Source organism: Ictidomys tridecemlineatus, chromosome 9, assembly GCF_052094955.1.
Source record: "Ictidomys tridecemlineatus isolate mIctTri1 chromosome 9, mIctTri1.hap1, whole genome shotgun sequence".
Lineage (NCBI taxonomy): Eukaryota > Metazoa > Chordata > Mammalia > Rodentia > Sciuridae > Ictidomys > Ictidomys tridecemlineatus.
This window is the reverse complement of record NC_135485.1, coordinates 56,908,657-56,928,532: the sequence shown is the minus strand read 5'-3', so window position 1 is coordinate 56,928,532 and position 19,876 is coordinate 56,908,657. Positions and strand designations below refer to the sequence as shown.

General features: G+C 36.9%; 1 long non-coding RNA gene across 1 annotated transcript in view; it reads left to right on the top strand.

Moving 5' to 3' along the window:
* The first annotated feature begins 301 nt into the window (after positions 1-301).
* LOC144366722 (uncharacterized) overlaps positions 302-19,876 on the top strand; it is a 47,058-nt gene continuing 27,483 nt past the window's right edge. Inside the window, exon 1 of the long non-coding RNA XR_013425830.1 lies at positions 302-400. This is a non-coding gene — a long non-coding RNA (uncharacterized LOC144366722). The remainder of the gene's footprint in view (positions 401-19,876) is intronic.

The window sequence follows — 19,876 nt, the reverse complement described above, 5'->3', positions numbered from 1 at the left end:
TTACTTGGATCTGGAATTAATTTTAAAAACGAAACATTTATTTAGATAATATAGACATTAGGAGCTTAGATTACTGGAGTTCCACGCTTCCTCACTGATTCTAAAGGATAATGAAGAGTTTCCTCACTCATCAAACAAAACTTCACTCATAGATTGGAGCCTGAAGCAAATCTCTGTATGGGTTGGGGTGGGGGTTCAGTGAGGATGGTATGCACTGAGGGGCTCCTGTTAAGTACCCTTGCCTGAATTAAGGGGAGTGAAAGGAAAAGGGATTATGCTGATTGGCTGGCAGCCTATCCATGGAACCACATGACTTTTGTAGAGCAGTAGGGGCACAGAATGGACGCTGGAGAAATCATCACAGGGCTCACCAGAGATGGACTTTTTAAAGCTGCAGAAGGTATGATTCATTTTAGATTTTGATTGATTCTGCCAAATTTCCCCCTTAAAAGGCTGTACCAATTTATATTCTTGCCAATGGTATCTAAGAAAATCTATTTTCTTACATTAGCTCTTATTTATAATTTTCATTTTGGCCTGTTTGATGGGTGAAAATTCATGATCTTGCTTTTTACATTTTCTTGAATACTATTAAGGTTAAAAATATTTTTTTCTTTTTATGTATTTTTTGGTTATTTGAATTCCTTCTTCTATGAATAAAAGATAGGAAAGATCTTTGAAAAAAGCAAAGTAGATTTTTGCTTATGTTTTGGAGATTTTGCTCTGTGCATGTTTTTCCTATCCCTGAAAACCTACCCCTAAGGGCAAGTGCCAGGTTCAAATAATATTATTCATATATGTTGCATATGAATATTTATTTACATATATGTAATATGATTATATTACATATATTTGTGGATAAAAACTTATTTTATATTAGTAAATGTGTGAAGAATTTATTTTTGCACATCTACAGCCTGAAGAATCTATTTTTAATTATACTTGCCTTAAGGAAGGTGGTCAGGTCCCACTTGTTCTGTTGGGTCTTGGGAGGAAATAGGCCAATGAGAAATAAGCACTTTTCCTAGTGTAGAGAGATGAAGGAGGAGCCAGTTTTGCTTGAACAGACAATAATTATTTAGGGAAAGTTATCAAAGAACTGAGCTCTGGAGTTGCAGCAATTAGTCTTTCATATATTCCACTACTCTTTGGGCTCTGCTGGGACTGCCCAGTGCTGCCATGCCATAATCCAGGAGGGGGCAGTAAAGACCCAGTCACTGTAAAACACATCCATCCCAAGGGAAAAATGATAAATCATGGAATGAATTTCACCTAAGGGTTATCTGTTCCTTTGTGTCTATGTGTCAACAATAGTTTTCCTTCTCCATTATTAAGGGTGCAGTAATTAAGGGGTGATTAATGGTTTGAGCCATTAGGAGTGGTCAGGGAAAACTGTAGTAGATAGGCCATTTGGTGGTAATCACCAGAGGAGTGGTGCTCCCTAGTGGACATTGTTAATCCTTCTGGTAACCCAGGCTCACAGGGATTTATAAAAGCATTTAAGGAGCAAAGAAGCCCAGTACACTTGACCTCCTCAAGAGCTTCTATGCATATGTCAGGACTCTCCTAATGTCAGCAGGTAGCCGGTGACACAACTCAGCAACACAGAGTCAGTGGCTGGTAGGAGCCTGGGAGTGCTAGGAACGAGCTGCAGGCTTCACTGAGAATCCTGAGTAAAAGACAAAGAGGATGAAGAATTATAAAAGTAAATTTGTCTCACGAAATGAAACTGGAAAGATGATTAAAGACAGAGTGGCAAGAAGGCTGATCAGTCCACTTTTAAGATACCAGTCTTATAAGAGCTCTGAACAACTTTGGAATTAACTGGAAACATGGTTTTCAAGTGTGATATCTAAGTAAGTGGCAAAATGTACATTAATCCTCACACTGAATGGAACTTTGAAAATTAGTCCACACGGGCATTAGCTTGTTTTGTTGATTTTGTTAGTTTGCATGGTGCAGCCTGAGATGTATTTCCAACCTTGGTAGCACTTGGCTAATACATCTAACTCAGCCATCAATCCCCTGAAATTCTCAATTTGAAAATTTCCCTATTTTTAAGGGAAATTTAATTAAATTAATCCATCTACTTTGTGTCTAAAATTTAAGCCCTCAATGTAGCTGTTAATATACTAATTTGAAAAACAAAAATAAGAAAACTGAAGAGGCACTATAGAAAAGAAGAAATATTTTGCCAATATGGTTATAGAAGAACTTTAAAAATATTCTGAACAAACTTTCATTGTTAAGACTGTATGAAATCTACCTCTATCCTAAGTGATCTAATTCTGAGTGAAAGAAATTATGAAAGAAATTTCCAAAGAAATGAGTTATTATGTGCAAAACATGTAATAAATCTACCATTTAGAACATAAGCCAGGAAGAAGACGAATTTTGTTGGCAGAGTACGTTTTTTGTTTTTTTTTTTTTTGTGTGTGTGTGTGTGTGCGTGCCTGGTGAACTGATATTTGAAGAATAAAAGCGCCATCTTACATAATTAGTTTTCCCAGAAAACTGTGGCCCTCCTGCCAATGCTGGGAATTAAATAGGTCCTCATGCATGCTAGGCAAGCACTTTACCACTGAATTACATCCCCAGCCAAAACTGGACTTGAATTGGCCTTTAAGGAGAGATTTTACAAAGATAATTGGACGCATATTTAAAAAAACAAACAATTTATGAAACTGATAATGAAAGTCTGAAAATTGCAAAATTAAGTGGCAATTAAATAAAGGATTCTCTGCTTACCATTAAAATCTATCTTCCAACAAACTGCTAAAGGAAATTGTATCTTCATTAAAACAGAACTTTTTGTTTTGGAATTCTTGAAAGGTGGTTGAAAGAATGTACCTACCAGTGGCCAGTAACTCTTTTATTTGGGAGGGCTTTGTGTACTTATTTTTCTCTCAACAGAAGTTCTTTTTTTTTCTGGGAGAAGACTTTCAAATCTTGAGACTTCCCCTGATATATGTGAATTGATTTGGAAGGAAATAGAGTTTAATATCAGGGAAGTTTAGAAATTTATTTATTTAACAAATACTTTTTGCATTCCTACTATGTGCAGACATTGTTCTAAGTTCTGGGTATAAAGGAGTAAACAAAATAGACAAAAACCACTGCAAATAAACAAGGTAACTAAGAATATGTTTAGATATTTGAATGTCAATCATGCTAGGATAAAAATAAAGCCAGGAGCAGGGAATGGAAGGGAGCCTGTGTTTGCACATCTCCATTGGGTGTTCAGGACACCAAGAGGTGGCATATTATGAACACTCTGAAGGAAGTGAGGGAGGGAATCATGTGTATATCTGCAAAGGCATAGGCCCTGAGGAAGAAGTGTGCTTGGTTTGTTGGAGGAACACCAAGGAGGATGGTGTATCTGAGGTGGAATGAGAGAGGAAGAAAATGACAGGAGATGAGGTTGGAGAGGAAAGAGGTGAGAATGGGAAGAAAGTGTGAAGTGGGGTTGTGCAGGCCACCCATATCTATGTCAAAAACTTCTGGATGTAATTGTTTGAGATGGTCCCTTGTATATAAATCATTTATAGTAACAGTTGCCGCCTAATCCATGCTTACCCTAAATGTCTAATGTTGAAACTGAGAAAAGATATTTTCTGTTTAGAATGTGTGTTTTTCTCTTTTTGTGGTTCTCTGATAGCCAACAAGAGAATAGGGTTAAATTTAAAACTTAAAAAATTTCTAGTTCATCAATTCAAGAGGGAGGATTAAAGAAAGTTTGCATTCCTAGTTGTTCTGTTACCAGTGCTGGCAGAAAGTGACTGAGCTGGATATAAAATTCACAGATCAGCACAGCCTTTATTCGGTTGTGCACATGCATTGGGTGGACCCACTTTCCTGATGGAAAATGAGCCATTGGCCAAAGGAGGAATCTGTGCTTATATATATTACACTGAGAAGTGACTTAATTATTGACAGAGTATATCAATTTGGGCACACAGGAAACAGGTTTGTGAGAATTTGATATTTGTTTTTACTGGGCCATGTTTTTACTTGGGAAGAATGGCAGGTCTGGGGTCAGTGTTCAGTGCTTATCTTTTTCCCTTCAGAGTCCCATTTTACTGTCACTGGGAAAGGATTTATTTGGGGGAGGATCAATGAATGTTTTGGCTTCTTTCCAGAGACGGCCATTCTAGGCTTGATGGATATCTCCTTCCCAGGGATTGTTTTGTCACTGGATGATGTTTGCTTCCTTCCCAGGGATTGTCCTGTCACTGGGAAAAGATGTATTGGAAAGGATCGATGTTATCAATGTGTTGCCTTCTTCCTCACTCCCTCTTCTCAGGCCACGTTATTTTGGGGTTTGTCATTTTCTACATCATACAACCAGCAAGAGTCATGATCAGCGCACCTGGGAGGGGCAAGAGTGCCATTTAAGTTGTATGGTGCTCCTTCTTTTAAAGGTACATAAGGAGAAGTCGATAAGCTCCTCTTGACTGGGTTTTGATATTTCATTTGTCTCAGATGGGCAGGGGCTAGATTATGGGTTATATGCAGTCACTTTTGGCAAGATAGAGACATATACACTGAGAAATAGGAACTGTCTTATAACATTTCTGGGCATGTTAAAATGGCTGTCCTCATGATTACCCTCTTGTTAACCTTTACTGTCCCTTCCCTACTCTCCACTGCTTAGCCTTTTCTATCTCAATACCTCTCAGGTTTTAAGCATTGGGAGTACTGATTCTTAGCGAGGGGGGGTGAAAAGAGGGATTTCACTAAAATTCAATATTGAACAGTCAGAGTGTCTTAGAGACTCAGAAAATCTGGGTATGTTAAGCAAAGAAGAGTACATGGAGGGAAAACACAGAGAAAAACACAATGGACAGATTTGGTATGGAAAAATCCAAGATCAAAAAGGAAGCCTGAACTTTGCTGATCCAGAGGCTCAAATATACATATTTGTTTCTTTTTTCTTATTTTTAGCATTTAAAAATGTATTTATTTTTCTTTGCCTTGTCTTTTGAGGGTTAGAGTTTTTTTTTTGGTTGCATATTTTACTTGTATATTGTTTTCATTATTTCTGGGTTCTCTTTCTCTTTTCTTCTCCTGCTAACAGCCAATTTTTGTTGTTCTTTCTCTTTTTCCTTTGTTTCTCCTATTTTTCCTTCTTCTTCCTTATAACCACCACCCGCTACACTTTTTTACATTCTCTGTTCACTTTTTGAAACTGTAAACTCTTTTATACATTCCTGTCATAATTTATTTTCTCTTAACTGTATTTTTACCATCTTTTAGAACTAATTGGTTTATATATCCCTTGCCCCATCAAAGCTATTGCAGTTATCACTGCTGTGAATGACATAGTTGATAGTTGTTATTTCCTTTAATGCCAGATCTAATTTATGCTTACTAATTGTTTTTGCTGTTGGCAATTGCTGTTCTCACCATTTCTGGGTTTTTTTTTTGTGTGTGTGTGTGTGGTGATTAACATTGTGAAAGCCATAAGTAGGAAGTAAGTATTTATTTTAATGCTTTATTTTTTTTGCATTGGTTATTGCTATTGTTTTCCTCATATTATAAGATGTTGGGTACCTATAAGTTCACAGGGTAGTCTCTGTACTGAACTAAACTTAACCAAAAGACAATGTACCACGCTGTACACACAAATTGATGAAGTAGCAATAGCTAGGGGTTGGCCCTCAGATTCCATGGATAATCCACCACTAGAGCAAAAACAGAATTAATATAAAGGCTGTGGATACCACACCTATCTCAATCTAGATCATTCTGGGACACTTTGGCAAATGAAAAAGTGCCCTACCAAACACTTACACATAAGAGTAGAAGAGCAATTCATCCTAATAGATGCATAAAACCCAATCCAGGATTACAAGAAATATGAAAAAACAAGGTGACATAGTACCTTCTAAAGTTTATAATTCACCAGCAACTGACCCCAAAGATATTGAGGTAGATGAAATATCAGATAAATAACTCAAAAGAATCCAGCACAGAAAAACAATTAGATGAATTAAGGAAGTCAGTATAAGGTATGAATGAGAAATTTAATATGGAGATAGAAATATTGAAAAAGTCGGGGCTGAGGTTATGGCTCAGTTGTAAAGCACTTGCCTAGAATTTGCGAAGCCCTGGGTTTGATCTTCAGCATCACATAAAAATGAATAAATAAAATAAAGGTATTATGTCCAACTACAACTAAAAAAATGTTGAAAGAGAACCAAATAGAAATATTGAAAATGAAAGACAGAATAAATCAAATAAAATGTTCAGTTGAAAGTCTAATGGAGTAGACCACACTGAAGACAGAATGTCAGAGCTGGAAGACAAAGTGGTCAACCTTAAACATTCAGATAACATTAAAGAAAAGAAAATAAGTATCCACTATCAGAATATACAAGAATTCTGGCCAACATTAAAAGATAAAATTTAAGAATCTCTGGAATTGAGGAGGGTTGTGAGAATCAAGTTAATGGAAAGGACAACCTCTTCGGGGAAATAATAATAAAAATTATCAAATCTTCATAATGACGTGGCTCTTCAAATCCAGATACAGGATGCATTCAGATCCCCAAATAGACAAGATCACCACCACCACCAACAACAAAAAACATAGAATTTTAAAATCCCAAAGAGAAAAAGGTCAAGCCACATTTAGAGGCAAGTCAATCAGAATCACTTCTGATTTCTTAGCCAAATTCTAAAAGCCAGGACAGCTTGGAATGATGTATTCCAAATCCTGAAAGAAAATAACTGTCAATTAGACTGCTACATCCAGCAAAGCTATCTTTCAAATTCAAAGAAGAAATAAAAACTTTCCAAGATAAGAAACAAACTGAAAGAATTCATGACTACTAAACCAGTATCTCATAACTTGAAATACTTCACACAGAAGAAATGAAAAACAAACTCTAGAGCTCACAAATGAACAAATTTCATTTGAAGAGTAGCTAAGCAAATGAGAAACAGGACCAAATTAAACATGATAAATAAAAATGGCAAGAATTAATAAACATCTTTCTATGATAACATTGAATGTAAATAGTCTCCATTGCCCAATTGAAAGACACAATCTAGCAGAATGGATTAAAAAACAAAACCCAACTACATGTTGTTTGCAAGAGATGCACCTTATAGGTAAAGAGAGCCATAGGCTGAAAGTGAAAGTATAGAAATTGATATATGAATAGAGCCCCCAAACAAGGAGGAGTATCTACTCTTATATCTGACAAAGCAGACTTCAAAATTAAAAAAAAGAGACAAAGTCTCTCCATACTAGTAAAGGGAACAATTTGACAAGAAGATATTACAATAATAAATATGTATGCCCCCAAAGTGGATGCAACTAATTACATAAAGGAGACACTACTCGAACTGAAGCCTCAGATAGACCCCTGCCGCAGTCTGGCTGGGCACAATTCAGGAGCCACTTGTCAAAAGAAACAAACTTTATTTTTAGAACCACACATGCCAAACAAAACAGCTCCTCAAGAAAAACCTTCAGAGCCCAACTGCCACCACCGGCTTCCCACAAGCCTCTCAACCTCCCCCACTCCTCCTGCTCTTGAGGCTGATTGGCTGGGTCGCATGGGCAGAGCCAAAAAAAGTCCCCCAATGAGCAGCTCCATAGTCTGAAAGGGCGGGGAAATAGCCCAATGAGCATCACCGCAGAGGAGCCAATCAGTTGGCAGCTAGAAGTTTGCTGGGGCCGCTGTAAGCCAATCATCAGCCGGCAGCTGGAAGTTTGCTGGCAGCTGGAAGTTTGCTGGGGCCCCTTCAGCTGTGGCTCTCAACATCTCCCCCTCTCTGTTTAAACAACAAGTATGTGGCTTAGGGACCGTGCCTGCCTTAGGTTGTCCAATAGTACATATGGTCCTTACCCGTTATTAGATGAGCTGACCTTAAGGCGTCAGCCTCCTGTCTTAGGTTGGTACCATTGCAATTGGATCTTACCCGTCACTGACTACCGGTCCAGTATACAGCCACACCTGTGAAGAGGTCTTTGTACAAGCCGGGGGGTGGGGGGTGAGGTTCTTTGCCTCACCTCTGTTGGTCCCCAAATTTTAGCTGAACGACCATGACAAGCAGAAGGAAGGAAGATACACCAAGCCAATTGATGGCTCCTTTTGGAAAAATTGTACCACCGATGACATTATCAGCAAAAATACCCCAACACTACCACAAGTCGCTGCACCAACAGATAGTTCACAATGCATACAGGTGAGTTCACAATGCATACAAGTGATTCATAGTTCAGGCAAGTTCTGCAAGCAGTTCAGTGATGGCTCCTTTTGGAAAAATTGTACCATCAGTATAAATACCTCAACACTACCACAAGTCGCTGCACCAACAGATAGTTCACAATGCATACAAGTGAGTTCACAATGCATACAAGTGATACATAGTCCAGGCAAGTTCTGCAAGCAGTTCAGTGATGGCTATTGCAGAAGCTGTAGATTGGTTTTATCTTTGTCTTCACCGGCACTGGGATGAAGATAGGAATTCTGGCAATAATGACTAAAGAAAAAATTATATAACATTCCAGAAGGCACTAAAAGAAAACAATTTTCTTAACAATGTACCTTACTTCAACAGAATTATTAAATATAATGAAAAGGAAAGGTGAAAGTAAACAGATCTGTTAACCTGCTTTTTTGTTCATATATTAAAACAATCCTCAACAGCTGTTTACCCAATTTAAATTAAACCATTTAAATCACGTGAAAAAAAATATATTTGGATCCATTTTTTCATGAGCACTCATCATATATGATATATGGACATACGTACATTCAAACATATAACACAAAACACAAGTGTGCACACATAATATAATACAACACATAACATAATAGTAAAGGTCTTATAACTTTTTACAGGTGAAATCTCCATTGCAATGTTTAAAAATTCTATAGTCAAAAAATAGAACTGATCAGCAAAACGTTACCCTAGGTCTGTATGAGCTCAAAAAACAAAATAGAACTTCATGATGTGGGAAAGGGCAATAATAAAATAGATATTGAAAAAAGCATCTTGGTTCTGTCACAGATGTAAAGGTAGCCAAACTGGAGTTCTGGATATCAGCTGTTATGGATTTGAGCCAAATCATCTTCTTTTTGGTCTGTAGAAATCGCTTTAGTTAATCTCTCTGGAATCCAAATCGGCTGCTGTTCTCCCTGTGGAAACACACAAACAGACCCCCAACACCAGACAATTACTGGGTCAGGACCTTTCCATTGTCCTGTTAGAATATCCTTCCAAAGTAACTTGGGCTTATGCACATTTTTTGGACACATATGCCTTTCCGCAGCACTAAGTCCTGATGAATCCAAATTTAAAAAGTTTAGAGTAAAAAGGGTTATTTTAAGTTTATCTTTGGGGAATATATACCCCTTCCCAATTCCCTTTTTTTGCTTTAATAAGTACATTTTAATAGTTTGATGAGCTCTTTCAACTATGCCTTGTCCCTGTGGATTGTATGGGATTCCTGTTATATGAGTAATGCCAAATGATGAGCAAAATTGTTTAAAAGAGGTAGAAGTATAACCAGGGGCATTATCTATTTTTAACTGTTTTAGAACGCCCACAGTGGCAAAATTTTGTAAGCAATGAGCTATAATATCTTTAGTTTTTTCTCCGGCATGAAGGGAGCCCATCAAAAATCCAGAAGAAGTATCAACTGTAACATGCAAATATTTTAATTTTCCAAATTCTGGCAAGAGTGTGACATCCATCTGCCAAATATAGTTAGGTATCAGTCCTCTAGGATTGACTCCAAGATTAACTTGTGGTAAAAAGGTCACACAATTTTGACATTGTTTTATTATTTGTCCAGCTTGTTCCTTAGTTATTTTAAAATGCTTTTGTAAAGTATTAGCATTGACATGGAACTTTTTATGAAAATTTATAGCTTTTTCTAGTGTAGAGAAAATATGTATGTCATGTGTAGTTTTATCTGCTAAATCATTGCCCGAACTAAGGGTTCCAGGCAATCCTGTATGTGCCCTGATATGTCCTGTAAAGAATGGATTTTTTCTGTCCCAGATTAGACTTTGTATAGTGGAAAGCAAAGAGAAAACAGTAGAGGAAGGGGAAATCCTACCAGCATCTTCAAGGGATACTATAGCATTAACTATATACTGACTATCGGAAAATAAATTAAATACAGAATCTTTAAACATCATAAAAGCTTGTAATACTGCATTATGATCTACCTTTTGAGCTGATTGTTTGGGTACTAAAAATGTACAAGTTTCATCAGGTGTGATTATTGCTGCTGTACCATTATTTGACCCATCAGTGAATATATTTGGAACATTCACGATAGGTGTTTTTCTTGTCATTTTTGGAAAAATTACAGGATGCAATGACCAAAAAGACAATAAAGGATTAGATGGTAAGTGGTTATCAAATGAAACATTAGATTTGCACATGATTATTGCCCAAGTATTTAACTCATTAGCTAACTCATCAATTTGATTCATAGTATATGGAGTAATAATTTTATTGGGAGAAATTCCAAATACTCCCTTTGCTGCTTTTATTCCTTTGAGTATTAATTGTCCTACAGCCTCAGGATACCTAGTAAGAATAGTGTTAGGAGAATAAGATAAATGTATTCATAATAATGGACCTTCTTTCCAAAATACTCCTGTAGGAATATTTTTTGTTGGTAGTACAATAAATAATAAAGGCAAACTTATATCAATTCTATCCAAATGCATATTTTCCATATATGTTTCAATGATTTTTAATGCCTTTCTTGCTTCAGGCGTTAACATGTGGGGTGAATTTGGATCTGATGGACCTTTTAGGATATCAAATAAAGGTCCCAATTCTCCTGTTGATATACCTAGATAAGGCCTTATCCAATTTATGTCTCCTAATAACTTTTAAAAGTCGTTAAGTGATTTGAGTTGATCTACTCGTATTTGAATTTTTGGTGGACGGACCATGGTTGAGGATAATAGAACTCCTAAATAATTAATTGGAAAATTTAATTGTACTTTATCTATTGCTATCTCTAGATTATAATTTTTTAAATAAGTTTGTAAGTGTGGCATAACATTCTAGCAATGTGTTTTTATCTTTGTGTGCTAATAATACATCATCCATATAGTGAAATATTTGTAGTTCAGGATTTTGATTTCTAAGTGGCTGGATTACTTTGTTAACATAAATTTGACACATAGTTTGGCTGTTAGCCATCCCTTGAGGGAGTACTTTCCATTCATATCTCTGATCAGGACCTTCATGATTCAGTGCAGGGATAGTAAAAGCAAAACGTGGACTATCCTCAGGATGAATTGGAACTGAAAAAAAAAAAATCTTTAATATCTATAACTAAAACATACCAAGTTTTTGGCAAAGCAGACAATTGAGGAATCCCCAATTGAGCAGGTCCCATAATAACCATCTCATTATTAATGGCTCTTAAATCTTGCAATAATTTCCATTTACCAGATTTCTTTTTGATGACAAAATGGGAATATTATGGGGAGATACAGAAGGTTGTATATGTCCTTCCATTAATTGTTGTTTGACCAGGTCATGGGCTGCTTGTATCTCTTCTTTAGTCAGGGGCCACTGAGGAACCCATACTGGTCTTTCTGATTGCCAAGTAATTTTTATTGTCTCAGTGGCCCTTTCTGAAAATCCAACCCATGTCTGTCCGTTCCTTGATCTATTTGTATTGGTGCTGCTATACCTTGTTCTTGTTTTCATAATCTTTTTCCTTTCCTAAAACCTTGTCTAGTCATAATAGTGGGTGCATTTTGGTTGATGTTATTTGTTAATGTCAAACCTAATTGATCTAGAACATCTCGTCCTCATAAATTTACGGGAAGATGATCCAATACATATGGCTGTATAGTTCCTTCACATCCTTCAGGATCCTTCCAATCTAATACCATTGCACTTCTATGGGGATTAGTCGCCACTCCTAGGCCTCGAAGTGTTTGAGTGGCTTGTTGTAATGGCCAATGTTTTGGCCATTCTTGACGAGAGATGATGCTAAGGTCTGCACCTGTATCCAGTAGCCCATTAAATTCATGTCCTTGAATATTTAGTTTTAGCAAGGGGCGAGAATCTAAATTTAAAGAAAGCATAGCCCAATCTACACCTGTGGAGCCTAATCCCTTGGAACCTCTTTCTACAGTACGACTGGAAAATTTATCATGTAGGCTGGGTATTATTAGTAACTGTGCTATTCTATCTCCTGGTGAAATTACTGATATACCCTTTGGAGAACTGGCTATAATTTTTATTTCACCTTCATAATCAGGATCAATTACCTCAGGACTTATCATAAGTCCTTTTAGAGTAGAAGAGCTGAGTCCCAATAATAAGCCTAATGTTCCCAGAGGTCCTTTTACCCCTGTGGGAATGATTTGAACTCCCATCTCTGGAGTTAGTACTGCTCTGGTGGAGGCGCAGATGTCCAACCCTGCACTTCCTCTGGTTTGTCTGGTGAGGGATGTAATAAACAATGTGTCCTGGGCACTACCCTGATGGGGTTGCTGGGTTCCTCCAGTGTTCTGTATATTTGTGGTTTTGGGCCCTGGAGCATTGGGCCCCCTGTCCATTTTTTGGTAACGGAGCCCGATGCCTTTCTCTACGATATCGTGGATAAACACCTGGTCCTTGTTCGTTTTTTGATAATGGAGTACCCTCTATGGTGGTTTGAGAATGGCATTCATTAGCCCAATGTCTCCCTCTACAGCATCATCGGCAAATACCCGGTATTCTATTCCTTTGATAACCTAGTTTTGTTAAACTCTCCTCCTATGGGGCAATTCTTTTTAAAATGTCCTGTTTATTCACAATTATAGCATGTTCTTGGCCTGGCATCTAAAGTCTGTTTTACTGCAGTTGTCACAACTTGCCCTTGTTCATTAATGTCTCTGGCATCTAAAGCCTGTTTTACTGCAGCTGCCACAACTTGCCCTTGTTCATTAATGTCTCTGGCATCTAAAGCCTGTTTTACTGCAGCTGCCACGACTTGCTCTTGTTCATTAATGTCTCTCCATAATTTAATATATGTGTTTAAATCTTCATGTTTCCATGGTCTAATGACTTCTCTGCACCAACGATTAGCTTGCTCATAAGCCAGTTGTTTTACTAATGGCATTGCTTGTTCTGTATTCCCCAAAACTCTGGTAGCTGTTTGAATAAGTCTATCTACAAATTCAGTGTAAGATTCATTAGCTCCTTGATTTACCTTAGATAACTGACCTTGTAAACCTCCATGTCCTTGTAAAGTCTTCCATGCCCTAACCGCCTCTGCAGCAATTTGTGCGTATATACCAGGATCATATGCAATTTGTTGCTGCTGATCCTCATAAGGTCCCTTTCCTAACAACATATCTAGATTTCTCTGAGGATAACCAGCTGCTGCATTTCGCCTAGCTGTCTCCTTGCAAAATTCCTCATCGGCAACCTTCCATAACAGGTATTGTCCTCCATTTAGCACAGCTTTACACATATTAGCCCAATCTGCTGGCATCATGTTCAAGCTGTTAATGGATTCAACTATGCTTACAGTGAAGAGTGCTTGAGGACCATAGGTTGTTACAGCCTCTTTTAGCTGCTTCATTGTTTTGAAATTTAAAGCATTATGATTTCGCTGCCCTCCTGCCTCAAATACAGGGCATGTTAATATTTGAGATCCTGTCTGAGAATCCCAACTATCAACTGCAGGGGTTGGCGGCCTCCCAGCATATGGATGTGGCGCTGTTGGTTGGACACTTATGCCCTCTAGTGATAGAAAGGTGTTAGTAGCAGTCTCCTGTAGAGGTGGTGCTGTTGGTTGGACACTTACGCCCACTGGTGATAGAAAGGTGTTAGTAGCAGTCTCCTGTTGTAACTTTTCCCCTGATGGCTTTTTCTGCTCTAAGCTTTCTTCCTCTATCTGACTAGCTTGAAAGACCTTCTCTTTTACTTGAATCTTTTCTTCTTTCTGACTAACTTGAGAGAATACCTTCTCTTTTACTTGAATCAATATGTCTTCTCCTTCCTCTACCTTTGTCTGAACTGAAGGCTTTAGACTAAGCAAACAAGATACCAACGCCCACAATGTCAATGTGCCAACTGGCAGAGTTCCTGGGCTTTTCTTTTCTATTCTTTTTAAATCTTCATCATGATGGTTCCATTGTGATATATTTAACAACTCCTCCTTAAAAAGCCATGGGCTACATTTTTGTATTGTATCAATGTATGTCCTGACTGCTCTTGATTTTACTGGGATGCCTCCTTCCTATAACAATTTACTTAACACTCTTTTGGTTTGTTTTTTACTGATTTCTGATCCTATATTTCTACTATAATACAACCCAACAAGATAACGCCTAACAAAACTGAAACAGAGTGAAACAAAATTGGAACAACACAAAATCATTATAATAGCCTCCTGAAATGTCCATCCGTCCTTTCTCCCTATCTGTTCCTCAGATGTGAGCGGTTTTTCTTCCATCTTACACATCTCCAGGGACAGGCAACTTAAAATAAAAGTGAAGCAAAACAAAAGAATAATCTTAAAATGGCTACCCATCCTCTCGCCCTGCCCTCAGGGGTGAGCAGTTTACCGTATCACTTACCCTCAGTCGTTCCCCATGCGGCCCACCAAATGCCACAGTCTGGCTGGGCACAATTCAGGAGCCACTTGTCAAAAGAAACAAACTTTATTTTTAGAACTACACATGCCAAACAAAACAGCTCTTCAGGAAAAACCTTCAGAGCCCAACTGCCACCACCGGCTTCCCACAAGCCTCTCAACCTCCCCCACTCCTCCTGCTCTTGAGGCTGATTGGCTGGGTCGCATGGGCAGAGCCAAAAAAAGTCCCCCAATGAGCAGCTCCATGGTCTGAAAGGGCGGGGAAATAGCCCAATGAGCATCACCGCAGAGGAGCCAATCAGTTGGCAGCTAGAAGTTTGCTGGGGCCGCTGTGAGCCAATCATCAACTGGCAGCTGGAAGATTGCTGGCAGCTGGAAGTTTGCTGGGGCCCCTTCGGCTGTGGCTCTCAACAGACCCCAGTACAATAATATTAGGTGATTTCAACACACCTCTTTAGATAGGTCATAAACTATGGTAAATACTTTTTGGACCTGAAAAATATTATAAATCAAATGGACTTAACAGAGTTCTAGAGAATATTCAATCCAACAACAGCAAAATACACTTTTTTTTTCCTCAGTGGCTCATAGAAACTTCTCCAAAATACAGTATATTTTAGGCCACAAAGTAACTCTTAGCAAATACAAAAAAGAAAAAAAATCTACATAATACCTTGCATCTTATCAGATCATAATAGATGAAATCAGAAATTAACATGCAAAACGCTACAGAAACTATATAAACACATGAAGATTGAACAGTACATTTTAAAATTATGCATGAGTGATAGAAGAAATCAAGGGAGAAATTTAAAAATTCTTAGACTCAAATGAGAATAGTGATACAATATACCAGAACCTCTGGGACACTATGAAAGCAGTTCTAAGGAAATTTGTAACTATGAGTACCTACATAAGAAAATCAGAATGCTCCTAAATAAAAAGTCTAATGATGCATCTTGATGCCCTTGAAAACAAAACAAACAAAAAAAACAACACACACACACACACAAAGGATTAATGAAACAAAGAATTGTCTCTTTGAAAAGATAAACAAGATTGATAATCCCTAAACCAAAAGAAAAAGAAAACCAAAATTAATAAAATTATAGTTGAAAAAGAAAAAATCACCACAGACATCACAGCAATCCAGTAGATCATTAGAGACTATTTTGAAAACTTATATTCCAATAAATTGGAAAATCTAGAAGAAATGGGTACACTTTTAGACAAAGAAAATCTGTTAAAACTGAATCAAGAGGATGTGGAAAATCTAAATAGACCAATAACTTTCAAAATGACAGTATAAAGCATTATTAAAAAGTAATGAGATATAAGTAATAAAAAAACTTTCCAACAAAATAAAAGAGACACTACTCAACAAAATAAAAAGCCCAGGATTAGATGGATTTCTAGCTGAATTCTACAATTTTTTTTTAAAAATAATGACAGTACTTTTCAAATTATTCCATGAAATAAAAAGGGACAGAACACTTTCAAATTCACTCTATGAAGCCAGTATCACATTCACACTAAAATCAGATATAGACACATGAAGGAAAGAAAACTACAGATGAACATCCCTAAAGAATTTAGTTGCAAAAGTATTTAACAAAATATTAGCAAACTGTGTTCAACGACATATTGAGATTGTTCACCTAACCAAGTTGGTTTTATCCTAAAGATGCAAGGCTGGTTTAATATGCAAATCAATAAATGTAACTTATCATACATATAGACTTAAGAACAAAAGTCACTTAATCATTTCAATAGATGCAGAGAAGACTTTTGACAAAATTGAGCATTCATTCATTATAAAAACATTGAGGAAACTAGAGATAGAAGGAGCCTACCTAACATCATAAAGGTTACATATGAAAAACCCAAAGCCAACCTCACAGCAAATGGAGAAAAACTGAAAGCATTTTCTTTAAAATCTGGAACAAGGATGTCCACTGTCACCACTCCTTTTTAATATAGTGCTAGAAATTCTAGCCAGAACAATTATGCAAGAGAAGGAAATTAAAAGGATAAAAATAAGAAAGGAAGAAGTCAAATTATCACTATTTGATGATATGATTCTATACCTAGAAGATCTAAAAAAAATGTCACCCAAAGACTTCTAGAGCTAATAAACAATTCGGCAAGATAGCAAGTTACAAAATCAACATATAAAAAAACAAAAGCTTTCCTATACACCAACAATGAATCTGCTAAAAAAAAAAAAGAAAGAGGAAAAACAAATCCATTCACAATAGCCTCAACAAATCATAATACCTAGAAATAAATCCAGCCAAGGAGATGAAAACCTCTACAAGGAAAACTATAGAAAATTGAAAAAAATAAAGAAGACCTCGGAGAATAGAAAGACCTTCTATGTTCATGGATAGGAAGAATTAATATTAAAATGACCATAGTACCAAAAGCAGTATACAGAGTCAAAGCAGTCATCATGAAGACACCAGTGACATTCTTCATAGAACTAGGGGGAAAAAAAAGCCCTAAAATTCATTTGAATGAATAAAAGACCCAGAATCACCAAAGCAATTCTAAGTCAAAAGCCCTGAAGGCATCAACATATCTGACTTCAAATTATTCTACAGAGCTATTGTTTTAGTCAGCTTTTTTGCTGCTGTGACCAAGACTTGACAAGAATAATTCGAGGAGGAAAAACTTATTTGGGGACTCAGAAGTCTCAGTCCATAGATAGCTAGCCTCATTGCTCTGGGCTCTATTGAGGCAGAACATCATTCTAGAAAGCTAAGGTGGGGTAAATAGCTGTGAACATGGCACTAAGAAGCGGGTGAGGAGGGAGGGGGTGGGGTGGGGGAATGAGCGGTTCAACAAGGACAATATATATATATAACAAAGGCATGTGCCCAGGCCACATCCTACCTGCCTACAGTTATTACCCAGTTAATAACTATTAGAGGGATTAACAAATTGATTAGACTAAGGTTCTCATAATCTGATCATTTCACCTCTAAAATTTTTTTCATTGTCTCTTACTTGGGCTTTTGGGGGACACCTCATATCTAAATCGTAACAGCTATCATAACAACAACTGCATGGTACTGGCATAAAACCAGACACAGAGACCAGCCTTACAGAAAAGAAGAGACAGAGACAAACCCATACACTTGAATTCCATCTGAAACTGGACAAAGTTGCCAAAAACATACATTGGAGAACAGACAGCCTTTTTAACAAATGGTGCTGAGACAACTGGTTATCCATATGAATGAAATTAGGTACTGTCTTTCATCCTGCACAAAAATCAACTGAAAATGAGTCAAAGACAGAAATTAATTTACTAACTGTAAATTAGTATAACCACTAGAGAAATCAAAACCACCATATAACCCAGCCATACCACTCCTTGGTATTTATACTAAAGAATTCAAGCATCATACTACAGTGAAACTCATAGAAGAAAATGCAGGATCAATAGTCCAGCACCTAGGCACAGGCAAAACTGTCTCAATAAGCTCAGAAAATAATACCAAGAATTAATAAATGTGATGAAATCAAATTTAAAACTTCTGCAGAGCAAAGAAAATACCTAGGTGTCCAACAATAGATGAATGGACGTGGTGTATATACAAAACAGTATTCTGATTAGTCACAAAGAATGAAATTATGCAACTGGAGAACATCATGCTAAGTCAAAAAAGCCCGACTCAGAAAGTCAAGAGTCCAATGTTTTCTCTCAATTTTGTAAGCTAGAAAGAAATAAGGAAAAAAAGGGAGGGGGTTTATAAAAACAGAAGGGGCTAGTTGTTGTTGTTGTTGGTGGGAAGTATATGATACCTCATGCCATCTATTTCTCTGAGACATTAACTCCAGTCAAACTTGTCCTCTAATTAAAAGCTACCTTCCACCAAAATCAATGATATTTGAATCCCAGTTTATCTAGATACTTCATAGCTCTTAAAACCAATGTGAGTTGTTAAAAGGAAAGGTTGATAACGGGGCATGTGGGAATAGGATTTTATTTTTAACTTAATTCAGGGCGTAGATAAATTTAAAGCGATATTTTGATAGTGGGTTTTTTTGTTGTTGTTATTTGTTTTTGGTTTTTTGGGGAGTACCAGTGATTGAACCCAGCGGGGCTTAACCACTGAGCCAAATCCCCAGCCCATTTATTTTATTTTATTATTTTTCTTTTGAGATAGGGCTTCACTGAGTTGCTTAGTGCCTTGCTATGTTATTGAGGATGGCTTTGAACTTGTGATCCTTCTGCCTCAGTCTCCTAAGCCACTGGGATTATAGGCCACTGTGCCTGGATGATGGTGTTTTTAATAATGCCTTTTATACTGTCATTTTGAAATAATGTCAAACTATAGAAGAGTTGTACGTGTAGTACAAAAACTCTCATATACCCTTTACTCAGGTACATCAACTGTAAAAACGTTTTGCCCCAACTATTGGTGTCTCTCTCTTCTTACCTATCTACCTACATACACACATACCTGCTTATCATTTAACATCATATATATATATTGTTTCTGAATAATTTGAGATTTCATTGCAGAATGTACTCATTTACCTCAAATACTTCAGCATCTATTTCCAAAGAACAGGATGTTCTCCAATAGAATGATCAAACTCAGAAATTTAACATTGATAAAATACTATTTTCTGATATCTAATCATATTAAAAAATTGCCAGTTTTTCAAGTAATACCCTTTATGGCAATCTCTCCCTCCCTATCCCACCTCTAAGTCTGATAATCAAGATTCATGGACTGTTTTAGTTGTCAAGTTACTTTAATCTCCTTTAACCTTTGTCTTTCATGACATCTACATTTTTGAAAATGCCAGTTTTGAAAATGTCCTTCAATTTAAGTTTGTCTAATGTTTGCATTTAGATTATGTGTTGGAGTATAATTATGACTTTAGATTTACATGGTCTACCACACCCTTTTACCCAACCGCCATTGTTTCATAAACAGCTTTATGTTAGAATGAGCTCATTTGAGAAACGAATTCATTTTGAGGCATGACTGAAAACACCCCTGACTCAAAAACCTGCCAGGGATCACTGTATTTTAAAAGCAAAATTTCTTATCTAAAGATACAATACAAAACAAACATTTTTTCTTCAGTCACAAAGCAAATACTCTGTGTGTGTGTGTGTGTGTGTGTGTGTGTGTGTTTCTGGAAATTGAATCCCTAAGTTTTGCATGTGCTAGGCATGTGCTCAACCACTGAGCTACATCCCAGGCTAAGCATATACTTTTAATTGTAAGTGTAGTCTGCTTCTTATATAGACAACTCTATGTA